Raw genomic sequence first — 14,996 nt, 5'->3', positions numbered from 1 at the left:
GGGCAGAAGGAAAGCTGAATGGAGGCTTTCTAAGTCAGAAGCTCCCTGTGAGCACACTTTCTTCAGTGTAGATAGTCCGGCACACGGTTTCTAAGCCCCCATACTCTCAACATTTTGGGCTGGACAATCCTTTGTTGTGGGGCTGTCCTGTGCATTGTAGGACGCTGGGCAGCACATCTGGCCTCTAACCACTAATGACAGTAGCTCCCTCCTCCCCAGTTATGACAGCCAGAAGTGTCTCCAGACATTGCCCTATGTCCCCTGGAGGCCAAAACCAACTCCACTGAGGAACTGCTGGTCGAGTAACTAAGAGCTGCCATTGTAGGCCCCAGGATGAAGCAGGCTTTCCTAAATCATTCCCATATTCGGGGAGAGAGTGGGCAGTACTGACAGAACCATAGGGTTTAACCGTAGAAATGGCTTTGAAGGTCATCTGACTCAGTGGTTTTGACCTTTTAATTTCGCTTATTGGGTGGAACGATAAAAGTTGGATTTTCTGCTTAAAGCTTGAGGGTATCTGCCCTTCTTCCTTCCCTCCCCCTTTCTCCCTTTCAGCTCACCTTGAGGCACTGCCTCAGAAATTTCACCAACAAGCAAGGTTAAACATTGTTAAAAACACCTCCTTCTTACAGGTGAGGGGAAGAACAAGGCCGCTGAGAGCTCACAGTGGAACAACAAATTAGAGTCTCGGGCCGTCCACGGACTCCTTCCTTCCATCCTGATTTCCAACCCACTTTTCTTTCCAACACACTTGGCAGATCATTTGTTTTCTTGGAGCGTGTGGGGTGCTGTAAATGTTTCAATAGATCCAGAGAGAGCCTGGAATCAAGCAGAAAAATGCCTGGAATGATTAATCTGCATGTGCCATTAGACCCAGGATGATGGGATGTGGGGACTGGCCACTCATGGTGGGCTAGGCCAAGGCCTGACCTGCTGGGCTGGAATGGACAAGGCCCCAGCAGTGGGTGATGGGGAGAAGACAAAGGGAAAAGGAACCACTGGGTCCACACAGCAAAGGTGCTGGCTGTCATTGTCCCACGACCCAGCTAGGAGCCACTGCTGTAAGAAGCTTCTTTGGTGTGCAGACAGCATCTTGAACTTACCGCTTCTCTTCCTCTGGACTCTTCATTTTCCTTCCTTCGAATGGCACCTCAGGAGAATCTTCATCCAGCAGCTGATGATAGACAGCTTCTGCACAGGGTTTTGTTACTTGATAGAGGAGAGGGGCTGCCTGGAAATATATTCCATCCGATATTAAAGAATGTATTTTCCTGATTTATAGTCAGGCTAGGCAGGGTTGTCTGAGAGGCAAGGAACCAATGGGAATGTCCATTTTGACTAATGATTAATTATTACATCTAAAGTGATGTTTTCCCATCAACTGATAGCCTGGAAAAATAGACTACAGCTTGCTAGGTTAGCGCCAAGGGTCACAGATGTTGCCTCTGCATTTTCAGATTATATTATCCATTACAGACAGTACCTTCTCATTTAGAAACATAATTTGTTGTTCTCTCAGACCAAAAAAAAGAAAAGAGAAGAAAAAAAAAGGCTGACATTTCACATGCAAGCCAAAGATTAGAATCACTGCACAGGACGGCATATGGAAGTACATTAGGATGTGGTGTCCCTGAATCAAGGACACAAGGCGGCTTGTGCGGAGAGAGATGTAGAAGGCAGTGACTTCTGATCTTTATTATGCAAATGTGCAGCCCCGAGAGCCAGGCTGTTTAACCTCATCAGGGGAAATGTCACTGATCATTTCAAGCTCCAAATGTAGCACAAGCATTAGTACTATTATGTTATTATTATTATTATTTGCAGGGCATTATGTAAGCCCGAGCCCTCCGATTAAGCAGAGCCCGTACTTGCCCAGACCCTCGGGGGTTGCAAATCAACTCCTCCAGGTATTAAAAAACAAACAAGCAAGTAGATCAGTTTTGTTCTCTCTCTTTAATGTTTGTGGATGGGACGCTTTGCAGATCGGGTGATGGCCAGGCATGGGTGGAGATAGGGAGGATCCCAACGGCCAGTTTCCACCCCCGGATGCTTAATGAGAGGCTGCCTCCTGTTTCCCGCAGGTCTCGTGCACCAGTGGCAGAGAGGTCAAGAAAAAGCTTAAATAAAGCGTGGCACTGGGGCAGGAGAAGGGCTAGATCAGGGGGTGGATGTGGTGAGGAGGACTGGATAGAGAGAAAGACTCTGCAGAGATTAGAAAAGGAGGGACCCTGATGGGGGTGGGGGAGAGACTCCTCTACCCCAGCTCAGGCACCACTGCTACCTTCCAGAGCCATAAAGAAAACTGAAGGCGACCGGATCTAAGAGGTGGAGACAAAAAGAGCTTGGAGTCAAGCAACAAAGAAAAGGAAGTGGAGGAGAAGAGAAAAAGCCGGCGGCAGTGATTAGTGGCCCAGGGCGACAGAAGGCAGAGACTGAACCTCTCTGACCTCCAGGTGTCAGGACCTGAACTGGCAAAGCCTCCGCTTCCAGAAGACATTCAGCAACAGACATACGGCGGGCGGTAGTGAAATTCTGGAGGAAACAAATGGGCGGTTGTGCGTTTCCCCTTTTCCTCCCACAGCCTGGTACCAGGGGAAAGGTCCAGCTTTAATAAGTCAATATTAATAAGTAACTTTAATAAGTAATAAGGAAGGAGACTGGCTCATTGCATAATTGGAAAGACTAGAAGCTTCTCCACAGACCTTTAGAGTTCCTCTCATCTAGCCCCAGATCCTTTAGATATGAACTCTGCTATCAGGATCCCAGTCCAATTAAATCAGACTTCTTGGGAGTGGGCCCACGTCCATATTTATTAAAGATTTCTAGGTGTTTCGAATGTGCTGCCCTGGCTGAGAGCCGCTGCTTTAGGTTTTGATGAGTATAAATTCCATAAAGGCAGGGATTCTTGTGTGTTTATTCTCGGCTATGTAACCTAGCATTTAGCACAACGCCTGGCACACAGCAGAACTTGCATATAGATTCCCTACGTGAAAGGGTTGTGGGCGAAACAAGGCATTTCTGCAGCAGAAACAAGTCTGTATATAAGTAGGCCCTTCAAGGCATCTGTGGAGGGAGTTACCTCCCAGGCCGCCAAGAGCCATGCTCTCAGGATCATGTCTGTCCCTCACTGTGTGAGTAGACATGCAGCATGCTCCCAGTTCTTCCGGAGAGTAAAGCAGAAGTTGTACCCATGGGACCAGCAGTCATCTTTATAGAATAGCTCTGGGGAGGCAGCAGGGGCCCCCTTCCATGGGCAATGCTTCCTGAAGTCTTTCCCTTGTGTTCTGGAGGAAAGCCTCTTGTCTGTTGTCCAGCCGTCTCTGGGGTTGGTCACCACTGAGTAGGAAGATGAGAGGTTGAACATAAAAAGGGAGGGCTCCTAAGTTGGAGACTTCATTGGAGCCCGAACTAATTCAGATTCATTAATTCAGATCACTTAGGCAAACACTGAGCACCTGCCATGTGGCAGGATCTGCGTTGGAGGGGGCGGGCACAAGGGGAAGTCTGGTGTGGTCCCTGCCTCTAAGGAGTGGCCAATGGCAGGGTGGCAATATATTCTGATATCCAAGCTGGGCCCTAGACACAACACCAAGCTGGAGGTTATTACACCCAGCCCCTGACCCCAATCCACCCCTTCCCTCTGTATCAAGCTTAAGAAGTCCTTTTTCAAAGGGAATCTGCCCCTAATGGAAGCCTAATATGTAGATGGGATCAAAGCACAGCTACCCTGGGGGAAGAGAAGTCAGCTCTCCCATCTCCTTTGCTTGTCCTTCTGTCCCTCTTCCTCAAAATACTTCCCGTAAGGCCTTGGGGCTGAGAACTCAGTCTGAACTTGACTGCTGTAAGAACCCTGTTTCCTAGATCGAGCAAGAGTCCTTCAGCCAGATGTTAGGAGACAAGGGAGAGTGGGCAGTGTCCTCTTAACCCACGTGAGACGGTGCCGTGTGCCCATATGAAACCTTTGAGCTGAGAGACACTTTGGGATCTCACTGTTCATCCCCATTTCCACCAAGCAACATGGCATACGCAAGAAAAAAAAGAAAATATTTGGGAGTAAGAAGGGCCTTAATTCAAACTCGACAGCGTGACTGATGGGCTCTACTCTGGAAAGTCCTCCCATGTCTCATAGCTCAGTTTCTACATGTACAAAAGGGGGACTGCATGAATTACTTAGCAGATTTATTGTGAGGGATAGACCTTAGGGCTATTTTGAAATCCTGTTGTTTGAATCCTACGAAGTTATCATTTCACCGTGGGACTCAACTTTTCAAAGGTACCGGAAGCATTTTCTTTATCTTTGTATTCTCGATCTCTGACACGGTAAATAGCTGGCACGTGATAGATGCTTCTCAGAGACGTCTGCCCGAAGACTTCATCCAGGTAGGGATATCCCCTCATTATTCATTGCACTCAAACCGTCATCACACTACCATCTGCGTGTAGGCTGATTGGGTTATCTTTCCCTCCAGCAGCTGAGGAGTAGTCAGTGGTCACGTCTGGTGGTATTTTCTTCCTTCCTGCTCCTGCTCGGGTTCCGGTCAGTGATGAATTTTGCACAAGTGGAGGGGGATCTAGTCACAGAGTCAGGAGACCCGTCCCTTCGGCTGTAGGATGAGAGGGGCCGCATGAAGGGAAGCTGAGGAGGAACACTGGGTGTGGGCTTAGCTCTGAGTTGGTCTGTTGGGGGAGCATCTGATCAGCATCTCTTCAGGACAAAGGCCAGACTGTAGCACTGTCAAGAGCTGGCGAAACAACACATTCAGTGGGAGGTGTAATCAGTGTGCCATCTCAGTCCTTTGCTGCTCGCTCAACTTTTAGTTTCCTTCAAAGCCTCAACGTGATATTTCGTGTGTCATCTATCTCCACACTGGACCGTAATTCCCATGAGATCGGGGCCTTGTCTGTCTTGGTGGTCAGAGTCTCGAACATGCCTGGTACAGAGGTGGTGCTCGAAATACATTCGTGGAATGGAGAAATAAATGAATGGCAGCTGTTTTATTACTACTAGTAGAAGCAGTGGTTACGAGATGAATCGGAATCAACCCAAGCAGATAAAAGTGAATCATCTTTGGAAAGCTCACCAGCCAGGGTAAGAAGGGTCAGAAGCCATTTGAGTTAGCTTCTCGCCGAATTTGGCCTGGGAACCTTTCTTTAGGACTGATGATTTCCTCAGGCCTCCACCAGGAGGCCCTTCATGCTAAACTGAGCAGAGTGAGTGAGGTTTTATGATTGGACAAGGGCTGCCCGGGAGCCTGTGCTGGGGCCCTCGCGGGGAGCGCGGTGGGGGTGCACCGTCTCCCTGGGCTCTGCACCATTCAGAGGCTCCAGACGGCTCGGGCTCTGAGCCAAGCCGCTCGGTTCCAGTGGGAAAGCTGACCTTGGCCAGGAAGAATCAGGAAGAGGCACAAATGACTCATTGTCCCACATCCTCCAAGGTAAAAACCCAGCAGTGTGTGTGGCCTTTGGTGCTGGACGTTATTGCAGGCTTGGCTTCCTCCACAGCCAAAATAAAAGCACTCAGCCAGCCAACAACACATGCGCAGCCTAGGAATACGACCAACGGATCTTTTTCGTTGTCCTGTTCCACATATTTCTCTGCACTTAGAGTTTCAAAATACTGGGCATATAACAGGATGGTCTCCACTTCCAAAAGTAGAGCACGATTTCCTTTCAGAGACTTCAGACAGCCTTCATTTCCAATCAAGGCCATGTGACATTTCATGGCCTTGTGGGAGAAATTTGATATGTTTGCAGGTCACGTGTGAAGGAGGTCTCGTTTGAATGTGCTTTATTTTTATTCAGGAGTTTGGGATCCAAGTCACTTGTTTGTAAGACCTGCTCCTGCCACCAAATTTCCACTAGAGGGCACTCTTGGAAAATATTTATCGATATATTTTTTTATTGCTCTAAGAAACGCTGTTTTTTAAAAAGAAGAAGAAAAATCAGTCCGTCTAAATTTCAGACCCAGCCCTTTGCCTTCCTTGGAACTATTCCTAATTCTCCCAGAAGCACAGCCAGAGAGAGAAGTTGGGGAGAGGACAGGCCGCTGCTTCCCTTCACCTGTCCTTTTGTCCACAGGGGATACAGCTGGCCAAGCCGCTAAGCTGGCCCATGGGCCAGCACCCAAATCCCCTCTGCTCCGCAGGGGGCCCATCCCAGCAGACCAGGAATCACCTTGGAAAGGGGCTGTGAGAGTCGAATTTCGGGGCCTCTGGTTGAGTTCAGCCTTTGCTGAGCTCCTGTCCGAGGAGTCTATCTGCTGCCCTGCCCTGCAAGCTAGCAGTGGCAGGAAATTCTCAGAAAAGCGCCAGGAAGGGTCAGGGGGCAGCTGGGTGGCCAACAATTAAAAATAGGGCTTCCGGGCAGGCAGCCATGGAGATCTCGCTCGATATGTAAATAAGTGTAAATAAGACCGAGTCTTGGTGATGGAAGGGTGCTGTGCATATTTTGTGCAACCAGGGCTGTCCAGGGCAGTGATGAGTAGTTTTTTTTTTTTTCCACACAGCCCATGTTAGAAAAGTAAAATTTTTTTCCCACCCAAAAAGAAACGGCTCCATTGAGTTCCACTGGTACAGGTCGGGGAGAGATTATTACACTTTCCTTACTCGATGAGTAGAAAAATGACAATGGGTACATGAGAGTGGCTTTTAGCCACTAAAACCTCAATTCTGGGGCATATCTGATACCCATCTCTGACATTTATGTCACCCTTTCAAGTTCAGGTCATTCACTTGAGTGACCTCATTTTATCCTGGAAACGGCTCCGTAAGGTGGGTATTCCCATCATCATCCCCATTTCAGAGAAGGAAACCAGACTCGGGGAGGAGCAGTGTTTTGAAGAAGGACACACGCAGTGGTTGGAGCTGGGGTAGAAGTGGTTCACTTTCTTCCATGTAACATTTCACTGAGCTCCTGCCATGCGCCTGGCTCAGTGCTAGCTCTGAATAGGATGCTGCTGCTTCCTTTCTCAAAGACAGGCTCTCTAAACGTCAAGGCGAGCCCTTGGCCTTCACTTGCAAATATTCCTCATTCTTCCAGAAGCACAGCTAGAGAAGGAGGCCAGAGAACACAAAAGCACCTGCTTCTTTTTGTGTACATGGGTGTCTCCCAGGGTGGAAAGAGCTTCGCACAGCTTGGGCTGGGTCAGCAGGGAGTGTCCTTCCCTGGGGTGTCTCATTTACTGGAAGATCAGGGCTGGTCCAGGTGCCCAAGACCACAGCTTGCTTCAGGCCCAGCCTGGCAGGCAGGTGTCCCTCCCGCTCCTTTGGGAGCCATTCCCTTCCGCTGACCTTGGCCCCTCTGTGCACTCCCACATGTGAGCAGACAAGCACTCGTCAAAAGGCTTCTCCCTGTCCAGGGGTTTTGTGCTGCAGGCTTCTTGTTCCATTTCCTCTTTGTGGAGGGGAGCTGAAAGGCCACCTTTGAAAGTGGTCCGGATGGCTCTGGGGAGAAGCAAGGCAGCCGTGACTCCTGAAGGGTTGCCCTGTGGCCTCAGGACTGCAGCGGAGGAGAAAGTCGGAAAGGCAATGAGCAGGGGGGCTGTGGGGCAGTGGTGTTCCAAGCATGCTCTGCAGACCCAGCTTTCGCTGTACTCCATTCGATTTTTTTTCCATGAGCACGTATGACTTTATAACTAAAACCATGGGTGTGCGTGAACACACACGTGCACACAGCTTTAAAACCCAGCTTCTGTCCAGCTTGTCAGGGAAAGTAACGCCATATGCTGTAACAGTGACTGCACATATGGATACAGCCCTCACAGAAATTCAGATGCGGCAGGGAATCTATATTAAAACTGCTGGTATATGTGAGCAGCAACAGATACAATAGGGGGTCATCTCTATTTGATAATAATACCAGTGTGTCCAACAGAGAGTGGGAACAGGATGCACAATGCAAATTGGGTGTTTTAGGGCTTCTTTCTGTTTCAGAAATCTCTGAGGAGAGGAAAAGAAGGCTGAGAAGTGAGAAAGGCAGATGCCACGGTGGTCCTGAGCCCTGTGCTTTTCTCTGTGCTATCGTCTCTTTTCCCCAATTCAACTAAACAAGGGGTAAAGTCAAGCTTAGGTCTGGGGACCCCAGGCTCTGGTCCTAATAAGCAAGGCTGGAGGGACACAGGGAAAGAAGGGGAAGTGGGTTTCCCAGGGACAGAAATGTGGCTGTGGGTTCCCTGGTTCTTTGCTCTTAGAGACAGCTCAGAAGGTCCCTTCACACACGGTGGTCAGGTTGCCACAAGCCAGGTGAACTCTAGAGTAGTGGGACCCACTGCTTACACTCTGGAGGGTCAACAGAGGGGACCATGTGGTCTGCCTCATGCTGGCCAAATGAATCCCGGGCAGCAAACTTGCTGAGGATGCACCCAAAAAACTGAGTGGGCTCCTTCTGTTCATTGCCAGAGAGTCTTAGGAGGACTGGAGCTTCTTGGATGACCCAGAAGGGGTGTGACTCTGTGGATCTGCCGGAAAGAGTTAAAAAGAAGAGATCCTGTGATGATGAAATTCTCCAAGGATGGCCCTGGAGTGGTATTGCACTGACGGGGTTCATGGCCATAGAGGGGAGGGGGCTTGCAAGTATGTAGCCAAGTCAGACCATGTTCTGCATTTGTCAGAGCCATCCAGGGGTGTGGTGTGAGTTCCTCCTACTTGGCTGAGGTGAGGAAAGCCCAGGCTGTGGGTATTTGGTAGACACCCTTCTGAAGGTTGGGCGGGGCCTGTTTATGCACAGGAAGGGAAGAAAGATTTTTCTAAGCTTGAAATGCCTTCAGACCAGTGGCTTCAATGTTTTCACGAGGGAAAAAGAGATGAAAATTAAATGTCCTGGAGGGAACTGTCTCCCACCACCCCTTATCTAGGCACTTTGGGGTGGAGCTGTGGTGCCAGCTTACCCTGTTCAGCAGATCCACACTTTCCACTGGACATACTCAGCAGCCCAGGGGTCCCAGCCCAGCCTGGCCCAGCTGAGCCAAGGAGAAAAATGCCTCTTTAGACAGTGTTCTGTTATGATTTGGTCGCTCATTTCTCGATGCTGCAGAATGAGATTTTCTCAGCTGTTCCATTACTTCAAACGACTTGTTAAACAATGTCTTCAGACAAAAAAACACAAGCAGATTAATAAAGTGCTCATGAAAGGGCTGAGACAAGGAGGCTGTCAGACCCACATGCAGAGAACACTGAAATGCAGGCTTGCCTGACCTCAGGGACCTGCCTGACACAAGGGCGGCTGTCGCCTGACTTCTACTCTGTCTCCACAGGGTTGAGAGCTGCTTAGTGCCAAGTGTGATGTGGACACTTGCCTGCTGGACGGAGACAGAAACTCATTTTCCATCTGTCAAGCAACCTGACACAGAGTCGGTAATGATTTTCTGTCAGCCGAGGCCTGGCTGGATTTGAACCAGTGACCCAGAGGTAAAAGGCCCTGATGTAGGGCTCCCTTTACAATAACTGGCCTGCCTGGCCTCGTTATGCCTGGCCCAGTGCTCTCTCTTGCATCTGCCCATGCACTCTCTTTAGCTAGTTGAGTTTTGGTTAGATCCTAACTTAGCATTTGGGGCTGAGTGGTTAAAGTCTCAGGAGGGCAAGCAGGGATGCATGTGTGTCTTGGGAGAATGAGAAACAGAAAGCAGATGAAGGGCACAGAGGCAGGGACTGTTTGATTAGCCCTGGGCCGAAAGCTACATGCTTCTCCCTGGCTGGGTGTCTCATTCTGACCTCAGGACCCTTGCACACATAGCGGCCAGACAGATGGCTCCCACAGCAAATGGTGAAACAAGGAATGCACATTGGGAGAGATACTGAAATCTAGATACTCTGGCCTTGAATCTGTCATCATTATTTTTATTGATTGTTCTCAGGGGAAAAAAAAAGTCCTTTCAGAAACATTTGTAGATTGGTTAATATGATGCTTTCCATTCACCGAATGATAATTGATTCACATGCCACTCTCCAAAAATAATCTGAAGACATCTGTCCCCCAGAATCAAAAAAGCAAGCTGGAGGGCCTTACAAGTTAACTCATTATTCAACAAGCATTTATTGAGGTTCCTATCATCAGGCAAGCATTCTGCTGGTTATCAGGGTTACAGAGATAAACAAAACAAGGTCCCCATCGAAAAAATGAATTATTTAGAGGGAGAGAGAGATATGTGGACAAGGGTAATTTGGCACAAACCTGACGAGTGGTAGCATAGCAAGTGAAGAGATTCAGTAGGCAACTGGTAACCGATCCTTGTGTCTCATGGTGGTGGGGGCTGTGGTGGAATCCTAAAAATGGGGAGTCATTAGTGCTGAGGTACCGGCCATGTCAGCAACCCGGGTGGAAATCCAGGGTTCCTAATCTGTAAAATGGGAACAATTAGATCAATGTCAGAACTGTCATAAAGATTAAATGGGGTAATCCATGTGAAGCATTTAGCAGAGCACTCAGCACATGATAGGTGATTGATAAGTGTCAGCAGAGAGTGCCCTGGATCGGAGAAAGGTACTCCTGGAGGGGGAAAAAAAACCCCAACATTTAAAAAGGTATTTTAAGACAGTGGCAGTGGTATGAAGAAGGCAGAGATGAAGAAGAGGATTCGTAATAGAATTAATAGTCTGTAATAGAATTCAGACCTACCAGACTACTGAATATGAAAAGTGCAGGTAAAGGTGGAGGGGAAGTCTCCAGGCCTGGTTGCTGTGCCATCATAGGAGGCTGGCTTGGGGAGGACTGAGTGTGGAGAAAGGAAGAGGTGGCTGGCCTTTGCTTCAGGGCATAGGGGGTTAGAGGTGCCTTGAGGACACCCAAGTGTGAACGTCCGAATGTTGTCAGACGTGCACTCAAGGCTACAGATCTGGGAGCTCTTGCTGGTTTACAGAAGGTGGCTGATGCTGTGACAGTGGCCCAAAAGTTCCCACTGGAAAAGGCAGGAGGGTGGGAGGGTGGAAAGAAAAATCGGAGACCAGAATTCCTGGAAATGGTTAACCTCAAGGGGGTGAGTGCAAAGGGGGCATGTGAAAGGGACAGCCAGCCTTTCCAGGGCCATGGTGGCACCCAACCGAGTGGAAAGGGAACATTTCAGCCTGGATGCGGTGAGCTTAAGGAAAGGCCCTCTGAGAAAGCTTTGGCCACCGTGCCTGCTCTGGGAGCAGCTCCCAGTTCAGAACTCATCCCAGGCAGGCATTAGTCAATGCGAATCAATATGGAGGCAGTTCTGTCTGTCAACTGCTTTATCCGATGGTTCTTAGCCAGACTCAGGGTTTTTGGGGAAGTTGGGCAAAATTTCTCCTTGGAGTTCTTTGGAGAAGGCAGAAAAAGGCAAGACCTGGACGGCAGTGATGGGCAGGGAGGGCCTTTCAAGCCTTGCCAGAAGCCGGGGATTGCAGCAACCATGTTAAAATTCAGAATCAGGTACCCTCATTAACTGATGAAGTAAGACTCGTGCCCTGGTCACTTCCTGACTTGATTAGTGACATTTAATGGACTTTGTAATAGGTCTTTTGCATAATTAGAAGTCATGCAGAATCGAGCCCGACGCCTGACTCTACGCGACCAGTGCGGTTTACCCAGGTCCCATCCGCTGTTTCGCAATAATAGCTGCCACTTAACTGAGTTCCTGCCAAGTGGCAGGCGCTGTGACAAGCTGTTTGCGGGGATTATCTCATTCGATCCTAGCAACAAACCTAGGATGTCACACAATTCTCTTTGGCTTCATGAGCAGAGAGGTGAGCTGTACAAATGGTATTTTGCCCCATCGTCAACATGCGTGGGACTTCTCAGGTAGGGCTGTGGGGGCGGTGGCTGAGGGGGAGGGGCACCATCAGAATACACCGCACGTGAGAAGCTAACGGCAGTGGGGACCAGGGCAGGAAGTCGTGGGGAACATGAACTGGTGGAAAAGATACAGGATGAGTTTTGAGCACGTTGGCAAAACCAGCCCAGGGCACCACACCAACAGCACTGTGAACATCTAGAGTCAGAGTCTAGAACTTCAGCAGTGCGCACAAATCGATACGGTTGCAAGGATTTCACATTTGGAACATTGGGCAACGAGGGAATGATTAATGTCCATGGCTGTGGCCAGGATCGATCTCTTCGGTGTGTTGCCTTTTCCTATCAGCAGACTCTGAGGCCTGGTCTCACAATTTCTGAGTTGTTGAAATCATGGGGGGGACCATCTATGACTCAGCGTGGTTCTGTGATTTCAGCGGTCTCATCTGCACCCATGTTCACAAGCACATGGGTGCTGATGGATCCTTAGTGATCGTCATTTACTTTTTTTTTTAATTTTTAAAAAATGTTTATTTATTTTTGAGAGAGACAGACCATAAGCAGGGGAGGGCAGAGAGGGAGACACAGAATCCGAAGCAGCTCCAGGCTCTGAGCTGTCAGCACAGAGCCCCCCGTGGGGCTTGAAGTCACAGACTGTGAGATCATGACCTGAGCAAAGTCGGACGCTCAACCGACTGAGCCACCCAGGTGCCCCAATGATGGTCATTTACCATTTAATGCAGTTTCTCATAATGGGCTCTGTAGACAAATTTTCCAGGGTGTATGAGAAACTTTTTTCCCCTTTAAATGAGGTTATGTTTAACTCACATTTGAGAAACTGTCATATCTTGTAAATAAGATTAGTTGGCTTACTAGAGAGAATAAAGTCTTGTAAGACCTTTTTGTTTATGTCTATATACAAACCAATGATAGGATAATCATACTAATCTGTATCTAGTCTTTATAGTATGTTAACACTTCTATAAGGAAAACTATTTTTTATGCATATAAAGTATTCACTAATTCAGATCGACCCAACCTGATTTAGCCTGAATTATTGAGGGCTTACTGTTCTGTCAAAGCATAGAAGATGAAAGTTGTTTGCTTATCACATCTGCAATGTCACCTTGGAGAGTTAATATTTACACAGCTATGAAGTAGTGTATTTCTCTGAGTAGCTCGATGTAGCTCCACAGTTTTATTCAGGATCGGAACAGCAATAAAAAAGTCAGTTTTTCCTGTAAATTAGTAATGATCTAAATGTAGGGACGAGCTCTCTCATAATTTTGAAGCTTCATGTCCTACCCATTAAGATAACAATTGAGAAAGTCAACATGTATATTCTAGACACTATTCTGAGCCAGGCACTGTGCTAGGCACTGTAGAGAAACAGAAATGAAGGCCACACTGCAGGAGACAAATGAAAGTAATGACTAGACAACGCAAAGGTTTCAGAAGGCTTGAGGGACAGGTTCTAAGGGCATGTTACAGGGAGCAAGTCTAGCACTGGCTGGGGAGGCGGGAAAGCCTCATGGAGGGGGTAGCATTTACAACAGCCTGCCAGGGCAAAGAGGATTGTTAAGCCAAGGAGGCAGCCAAAGAAGAACAAAAAAATATGGAATTCTATACAAGGTAAGGCGCTCATAAAGACACACTGCGTTTGGAAAGGGCATTCCAATGTTTCATCTTTTCTATCCCTTGAGAAGATGACAAGGGGGCCTGAAATTCGAACTGCTTAAATTTGGTCCCTTCTCTTGGGTATGTTTGTCTTTCGGTCCTCACTCCTGTTGCAGAGAAAACAATGCTAACAAAAGAAGCAAGGGCTAATTTTGGATGTTAACATTATGCTGCGGTGGAGGTATTGATATGGGTACCTGGGAAGATTATGAAGCTTATGTGTATTTAACCACAAATGATGTAATAATACTGGAATGAATCAAGAGAAATCTAGAGAGACTTAGAAGGCCATAGGAGTGTATCTGAAATCAGGTTAAAAATAAGCCACAGGTTCTCTTGTGATTTTGGAAACATCTCTGTTTAATCATAGAATTATTTGCATCTTCCATTCATCATAAATAACCCACTTCATTAACTTCACCAATCCTTTTGTAAAAATTTGGTATTTAGCATAAACAAACACTGAACATTAGCCAGAGGTGTGTTAAACAAAATAGGGAAGAATTTTTTAAAAATACAAAACTGAGAAAAGGACACATGAAAAGATTAACAGTATCACCCATTAAAAAAATCAAATTTCATAACAACCATTAAAAAAAAACAGGTGGAAAAACGAGTGAACATAAATACAATGTATTTCCTTCATAAACACATTTAGATAAAAGAATGCATAAATGGATAGCCTGACAGTGCATAACACAGAGCAAAATATTTTGAGATGAATAATTAAATCCCAATAAGCATGAATTAAAAATAAATTTTGATTTTATTTTTTATTCTTTATGGAAAAATATGCCACGGTATTTGTGTAAAAAAAGAAATGGGCATAAACCTATCACTAAAGCCACCAAAATGCACTATGTAGAGATTATTTGAAAACAAAACATTTTTTAAAGCAAAAGATAAAATGTTATAGCATTTTCAGTTGAACCTTATCCCATTAATCACACCTACTATAGGTGTTAGATAATAGAGGTAGATAAGTTGGGGCAAAAAAAAAAAATCAGTATTCTAATCTAGAGAGAAAGATTTTTATAGCTCAGATGGACAGACAGACAAGTCCATCTCCTCTGAAATTCAAAGAAGCTTGAGGGAACAAAACATGAAAATCTTCCTGTGCTCCATATGTAAGCATCAAAGGTATCGAGCAAAATTACTGGAGTTTTAGATATAGGGACATTCTTGGCAAATAGCCTGTTGAACAAGGATTTTTGCAGAGTCTGGCACTAGCCTTAAAATTTACAGTGAGGATAACTCTCGTGAAACTTACAAGGTTCAATAGTATTGAAATGGTCAGAAGTTACAGAGATGAGAGCTGGTCGGGACAATAATATAAATTTACAGTACTGATAAAGCCGGTAAGTTTCTATGGAATGATTTTTGTGTTGCTGACCAGATAACAACTAAACAGCTGTTGAGGACAGAGTCAGCCTCTGTGAGACCCAGGATGCCAATACCATCTATCAGATCAAGGAAGGACACGCAGAGAGGATGTGACAGAATGCTGTGCAGGAAGCAGAAGAAAATGTTCCCCTAATTGTATATATTACTTTCTTCTCTAGTTGGGTCCAGTA

This window comes from Panthera tigris, chromosome B1 (genome assembly GCF_018350195.1).
Source record: "Panthera tigris isolate Pti1 chromosome B1, P.tigris_Pti1_mat1.1, whole genome shotgun sequence".
Lineage (NCBI taxonomy): Eukaryota > Metazoa > Chordata > Mammalia > Carnivora > Felidae > Panthera > Panthera tigris.
Note: the sequence above shows the minus strand (reverse complement) of the source record.